The sequence below is a fragment of the Zonotrichia albicollis genome, chromosome 3, assembly GCF_047830755.1.
Source record: "Zonotrichia albicollis isolate bZonAlb1 chromosome 3, bZonAlb1.hap1, whole genome shotgun sequence".
Taxonomy (NCBI): domain Eukaryota; kingdom Metazoa; phylum Chordata; class Aves; order Passeriformes; family Passerellidae; genus Zonotrichia; species Zonotrichia albicollis.
In genome coordinates this window covers 30667734-30675419 of record NC_133821.1, presented here as the reverse complement: position 1 = coordinate 30675419, position 7686 = coordinate 30667734, and positions in this window count along the sequence as shown.

Sequence of the window (7686 nt, the reverse complement as noted above, 5' to 3'; positions counted from 1 at the left end):
CTGGAATTCAGCATTCTTTAAAAACCAAGGCACTGAAAGACATCTAAAAACAGAAACCAGCAATCAGTAAGGATGTCTAAAATTTTCTCTTATATCTCTAAAGTCAGAGATATGTTCCTCCTTATGCTGGTGATTCAGGGTCAGGTCCTGAAGTGTAAGGGTCAGTAAAGGAGAATATTAAAGAAGCAAATCACAAAAAAACAAAAAATCAACATCAGCCACTTATCCATCTGAACAAATTTTGATTAAAATAAAAAATGCAGAAGTGTTTCATTTGTTTGAAATTTACAATCTCTGTGCTGTTCTGCTGGTTTGTTCCTAATTTGTTTTGCTTTATACAATGAAAGACCGTGAACATTTGAAAGAGGTTTATCTTTCATGCCTTAAAACAAATAAATGGAAAAAAATATTGAAAAATTAAAAAGGATAATTTCAAACATTTATAGAATGATAAAATACGCTTTAAACTGCATTGGTTTATATGCGTTATATAGGGTATAAAATTGCTTGAAAGCCTATAATTGACATCTCTGGCTCATTAAATGTTTTCTTTATGTCACAGGTATTTCTCATAAAGTTGATCAAAGGTTTGGATTCTCCAGAAAATGGCTCATATGTTAAGAATAACTCAGAAGTGCTGAAGTCACATTTTTATTCTTGCAGGGTTACTAATGAAATCTGTGCTCTTGGTGCAGAGGTTTTAGAGAGATGGGTTTAAGCAAAGTTTTTACAAACTAAGAAAATACCTTTAAGAAGGCAGCTCCCACTCCCAGTTTTCAGCCTCACAGCAAATGTAAAATCCCTACAGTTGTCCTGATTTAAAATTTTTCCCATCTGTGGTGTCCAGTGTATCATCCTTTCAAGAGATGTTATAAAACTAATTGGGGTTGTAGAGTTTTTTTTCCACTAGGACTTGAAGTTGCGCACAACTGTGTCACACCTCAAGCTGTCCTGGTGCACACTGAGCTGGGTCTCCATTTGCTGCATTAGTTCAGTGATTTTGTGGGAGGTCTGATTTATGCCAGCACATCCCTCAATAAAACAGAAAGAGAAGCAAAAGTGTTGTTGGCCTGACTTTGGGTGTGTGTTGGCTGGGGGCACCACAGTATTTTATCATGTATTCAATGGGTGCTGCATGTCACAGGGAACACTATGTGCTTTATGTATATTACCAGCTCATGAGAGTATTTTGCTCTCTGAAGCTTCCCCTAAAGCTCCTTAGGAGCTTTAGGGTGGAAAAAACATGGCCTACTCTAATCCAGCTATAACAATTGAGTCTTGTCTCAGGCTTGCTGGCTGGTGTCTTACATGGTTTGAGGCGCAGTCCCTGCATTTTCAGGCTGTTGGGACTGCATGGCCAATGCAGAATGGAAGATCTCTCCTTTGGCACCACAGAGCAGCAGTTTTCATGGAGATTCAGAAGGTGATATGCAAAGGTCTGTCAGTTAACATCATATATTCACCCCAGTTTTGTCAGGCAAGGCGGGCTCAAGCAGGCTCTGCTTGCTCACAATTTATGATCTTTGCATTACTTGCTGCTTTTTTATTTCAGACAGCAGCAGTTGTTTTGCCAGCATTGACAGCAGGTCTAAACCTACTTGGAGCAAGAGGAAGACTTGGTCTTCGCCCTTTCACTGAGGCATAGATAGCTCAGGCTGTGGAGAAAACCAAGACAAGTCCTACCACTTAAAAGGGCTTTCCCCCAAATGACTGTGGTCTTAGGCTTTGACAGAGCAGCTCTCTAATTCTCCTGCTGGATGTGTGCTTGTGGCCAGGCATCAGCACTATCCCAGAGATGGCTTAAAACAAGTGTGAGTCACGGAAAGGAGAGTTTTGGATGGCGAATTTGGAAAGGATGTGCTGGGTAGGGCAGGGAAAGGCAAGAAGGGTGCCCATGGCAGGGAAAAAAGGGCACTTACGTTCACTTTATGTTTCTTGCTCTGTTGTTTGCCTGGTATTTCCACCAGGGCTGCAGCCCTTAGCGTGCAAACAAACAAACAGCCAGAAAGAAAGTGCCTGGATTTTGTCTGAAATGTGAGCAGGAGATGCAGGAGATGAAATCTCCCTCATCCTTGCCGGGGCCTGTCTCTGCAGCTGATTTTGAACAGCACTGAGTCATGGCAATAGACATCATATTGAAGCCAAAGAAACCCTTGCCAGCATCCCAAAGGGGATTCCCAGCCACCTCACTCATGTGCAGTGCCTCTGGCATCCAGTGGCTTGCCCAGATTTATTTATTTATTTGTTTTATTCACCTCTGTTTTGTCTGGAAAAGACTTATCTGTTTCTCCTCCCGAGGCTCAGGTCTTTCTTTCAGCTCCTGCCAAATTCAAGGGCCACTGGTTTTGCTAGCTTCTTTGGAGGAGGAGCCATCCCTCTCCCTCGTCAGGCTGGCCAGCAGCCAGCTCCTGGGACCTTCGAGGAGAGGGATGCAGTGCCATAGCTGGAGGGAGAGGCATCAGGTAGGAGGTGTGGTGTTTGGCACCTGCAAAGGCCGTGGGGCTGAAGTACCACCCTGGGACATGGCTTTAGCCCTGGGCTGATCTTCCAGCAGGGACACAGCCCCTTCTCACACAGGGGTGATGGGAAAGGCAGACTGGATGGAGGGAGGAGGAAAAGCAATGCTCAGTGGCACCAGGAAATTTTGCCAGGCTATGAATGTGGCACCTAGCATGTGTAGGCTTAGCACTGCCACAGAAAGCTTCTTTCTCCCTTGCCAGCAGTGCCATTTTGGCTGGAACAAGCCTCTCAGCTGCTGCCACAGCCATGCCACTGTCATCCATGGAAACACACCAGCTTGATTCATCTTGGTATTTCCATCTGCGCCTCACTTGGAGAGCTGCCCAGCCATCACCTCCGAGGAGAGGGGCTGCTGGGTGGCTCACCCCTGGCACTCACACTGCACCAGGGGCAAGGGGTGGATCCTTCCTCAATTTTTGGGGTGTCTCAGGTTGGCAGGGACCCAGTTGTGCTCCCAGCACAAGCTGAGAGCCAGGGGTGCGGGGGAGAGCATCGTCAGCACCACCGAGATCCAACGCCCTTCACGGCGGCTGCACACACAGCACTGTCCTGACACTAAATAAATAGTAAAAAAAGAGATGGAGAGAGAGAGTGAAACATACACCCTCCATTTCACACAGTGTCCAGAAAGCCTGGCTGTCAGCATCCCGCTGGACTCCCTCCAGACAGGTATCCATTACATAGATTTGACTTTTTAAATACGATAGAAATGAGAACTGCAAACTTAATATGTTTTTCTTCTTGGGAGATGAGGGGGCAGGAGGGAGGGGAATAGCATTTACCTCATAATTTCCCTTTCTCTTCCCCCCTCTGTGTAAGCCACATTATTCTTTCTGCAAAGGTACTTGGGGAAACTTGCTAAAATTTTCCCTCATGCTTGAAATTTACTTACCCTGGGTAACAGGAAATGTGGTGTCTTGTGATGTAGATTGTTATACCAGATGGTAATCTTAGCACATGCTATTTGTGTAGATCTGCGGTGCAAGTGAGTCATCATTCGTAGCTGACCTTCACTGCTGTGAAAATACTTCTTTCAATAATAACAACAACAATGACAATAACAATAACAAACAACCTTTCGACAGGGCTCGCCTCTGCCTGGCTCGGGGACAAGGGCCTGCTGTGCAGCCAGGGAAGGTGGGTCCTGGGCTCTCTGCAGAGCACAGTTACAATCCCTCTGGAGCAGGATCCAGGGCTCGTTACGAGTCTTTCCATTGGCTCTGCTGAGCTCTGGATCAGGCCCAGGTCGTGTTGCATCACATTTCTTTACAGCCTCCTTACATTCCCCTCTCTGCACTCCTTTGTTGACAGAACGCTCTTGCCCTTTTTCTGCCATGGAGGAAGAGCCTCAGCCTCATAATCAGACCTAAATAATGTGACCAGCTTGCTGCTCTTTCCAAAGTCCATGCAAGCATGCTGAATTTGCCAGAAAGAAAAGACTGTGAGATGCATTACCCTGAATCAAAACTGTGCTTGCAATTTCCTCAGCTTAAAAAGGAGCGTTTTTTACCTGAGACAGGTAACAAAGCCCATTGATATTTCAATGGTTTTGCAGGAGCCTCTCACAACACCTGTGGCAGCTCAGCCTTTCTTATCACTTTTTGTTGTCTGCACAGATAATTCTGAACACAAGTTCCTGCCTCAGCAAACCTGCAGATCTAAGCCCAGATCCTGCAAGGGCTCTATTGGTGCAGGATTGAGCTCATAAATTGAAATTACAGTTGTTATTAGTAGTGCCACTACAGTCCTGTAGAAATCCAGACATAGTATTTGACTCCAGTGTTTCCTGCAGCAATGAATTCCACTCTGGGAAGAAGCATTTCCTTTCATTTTCCTGAAGTTTTCCTTCTACTGTGGGATTTAAGACAAAGATTCATTTTTTTTTTCCATTAGAATTAAAATACTGGATGCTAGCAGAAAGTGGTTTTTGGCTCTTTGTAAATATCAAAACCTCAGACCTTACTAGTTCTGATAGCTTTCCAGAGCTATTCTTCCAGGCATTTCAGCATCTACTTCACTGTGTCCTAGGAAGAGGGTGAGAGTTTCAGACCAGGGTACATATTCTGCTTAGAAAGTTGTTTGATAAAACAAATAAAGCATTTAAGGAAGGAGAGCCCAGAAGCCTATCGTATGTCAAACTTTTCAAAACCAATTACAACTCACATCTGATAGAGGGAAAATCACACTGGCAATTAGATCAAGAATGGCTGATTAAATTCCTCAGGCTCCCCAAATCACAACGCCAGTATTTGTTTCAAAGACCTTATAATTACTGTATTTAAAAGGCTGTTATTCAATACTCTCCTCTAACTCTAAATTGCTCCTGATGTCAGCTTGAGGTACATGAAATTCTGCCTATGGCATATGCTGTGGCTGATCAGTGCATGTGACCTTCATGGCAGTGTGCGGATCTTTTGCTTTGTACTAATCTTCTCTAAGATCAGAGGAGATGGATACTGTAGAAGAGGCAGTAGGTCTGACTGAAAGTCTATTAAATCAGTGGAAAAACTGATGTTAATGGACTTTAGATCAGGTCCTTTGTGACTGATTTTGCTGGATCACTGTTGCAATAAAAATGCCTCTTTTCTCATACTGAACTGTACTTATCTCCCAACCAAGGGAGTACAAGTGGCACATGCATCCATCTTAACCTACTCCACATTTTTCAGCTGCTTTTATGAGTGGACTGATCAAGCAGGAGCTAGTTGCAAAACATAATTTTAAAAATTAATTTAGAGGGCTGTGAAATAATGTATTTTTTCTACAACCTGTCTTGTTCAGAAGAATGTCATATTTGTTACACTGTCCTGCTGGTAGCATTGGTAAAGTGTTTTAAAATTGAAGTCCATTTTCTTGCTCTCACATGCAGTATATGCAGTCCTTGTAAAAGACAGAAAAATTCCTGATGTTTGAAAAAGTTGCTTTTGGTGCCAAAGCAGACAGAAAACGTCTATGCTCCTGTAGAAATGCAAGGGGAATAAAGCTGTTTCTAAGGGGATAAATGTCTCTCCTATTTCCTATTCCCTGTTACTTTGGTTACTGTTACTTTTAAACATTCCTAGCATTTTGCACATAATAAAAAAATGGCAAAATCCCTGTTCATTTCTAGACACTCTGTTCAAACCAAAGCTGCTTGTGTCAAAGAAAAGTGTAAAGACCAAACTCCATCCCACCCCAGTATAGGCACCCATCCTAGGTGAAGCTCTTGATACTCTGCTTTTTGAAGGAAGGAGATACAAAAAGAAAAAGAAAATAAAAATGAGAATAAAAATTGCACAAGAAGGAGGACTTTAAAAACATGATCATAAGACCCAGTGTTCTGCCCATTATCTTTGGTCTTATGATCACCACCAACTGCATTTCATCCTTCTGTGGTTTGGACCAGGATGCAGATCCTATGTATGGCCATGCAGTGACATGAGAGAGTGCTCAGCTGTGGATAAATGTGACTGTCATAGCAGTTATTCCTTGCATCCAGCCATCATCCCCTCTTCCCTCTGCTGCAGTTATTCCTTGCATCAGCCATCATTCCCTCTACCCCTGTACTGCAGTTATTCCTTGCATCAGCCATCATCCCCTCTTCCCTCTGCTGCAGTTATTCCTTGCATCAGCCATCATTCCCTCTTCCCCTGTACTGCAGTTATTCCTTGCTTCAGCCATCATTCCCTCTTCCCCTGTACTGCAGTTATTCCTTGCATCCAGTCATCATCCCCTCTTCCCCTGTACTGCAGTTATTCCTTGCATCCAGCCATCATCCCCTCTTCCCCTGTACTGCAGTTATTCCTTGCATCCAGCCATCATCCCCTCTTCCCTCTACTGCAGTTATTCCTTGCATCCAGCCATCATCCCCTCTTCCCTTCTAGTGCAGTTATTCCTTGCATCCAGCCATCATCCACTCTTCCCTCTACTGCAGTTATTCCTTGCATCCAGCCATCATCCCCTCTTCCCTCTACTGCAGTTATTCCTTGCATCCAGCCATCATCCCCTCTTGCCCTCGACTGCCACTCTTTCCCCCAGAGCCGCTCTTCAGAGGAAGCAAACCAGCAGGCAGCCCCTGACCCCATCCCATTACCAGAGCCACAACCAGTGTGTCCACATCAGGACAAAGAGCTCACCACCAGGAACATTTCCTGCTGGAAGCCTTCGTAGCTGTACTGCAGCTTGTGTTTCTTTTATTTATTTCAGGATCTATTTTCAGCTTGGTATCTATTCATGCTCTACCTAGGGCAGAACAAGATTTTGCTGGCCATCTGAATAATTTTTTTTTCCATAAGCATTGCCCATCAGTGCCCCTGGGTTTGTGTTTTACAGGACAGACTGCACGGGATCCATTTGTACTTTAATAACCTAGTAAAATGACTGAGAGCTGCCACTGTAGGTTTGCTTCTCCTAAAAGCATTTTAGCTTTCATTAAACAGTAGCATCTGTGGGGTTTTTTTCTTTGTTTTTGGGGTGTTTTTTTTTTTGTTTTTTTTTAATTCTTAAAAGTGTAAAAATTTCAATATTTATTTTCCCTAAGTGTTACATATAAAATACCTCTGGCTGAAGTATCTTCAAATATGGCATTCTCTGATGTTCCTCATTTGTCTGTCATTAGTAATATCCTTTAGTAACCTCTGGCTAAGGCATTTTTCAGATATGCAGTTCTTCTGGTAACTTATTTACTCAGGACAGTTGAATTCAGAGGCAACATCTGGATTTCCATGGAAGCCAGCCTTACAGCTTAGCTGACTGAGGTACCACAGAGGTCAAGAGAACTGCCTGTGGTGATACTTTAGCTACCATTGAACTTAGGACCTTCCTGCCTCCAAAACACTCTGTTGTAACTGTCAGACTCTCTCATAAAAAATCATATTCCTGGGGATGATCTTCTTTCCTTGGGCCCTGATTACATCCTTCCTTTTTCATGGTCATTTTTAGGCCAAATTTATCTGTTCACTCTATCAGCCCTGCAGCACTGTCTTAAGAAATATTGCTTTGCTCTGCATTTGCTTCCAAATCACATTTCAGTGTTTTCTTCAGATGACAAACAAGGTTTGAAAGAGTTCTTTCGGCTCTTGAAAATTGATTTTCTGTTCCTTGCATATTTCTAAGATGTACAGGTATTTCCTCATCTGTGATCATCTTGTGAAATCATTACTTGTCCAGAGTGTTTTGAAGCAATAA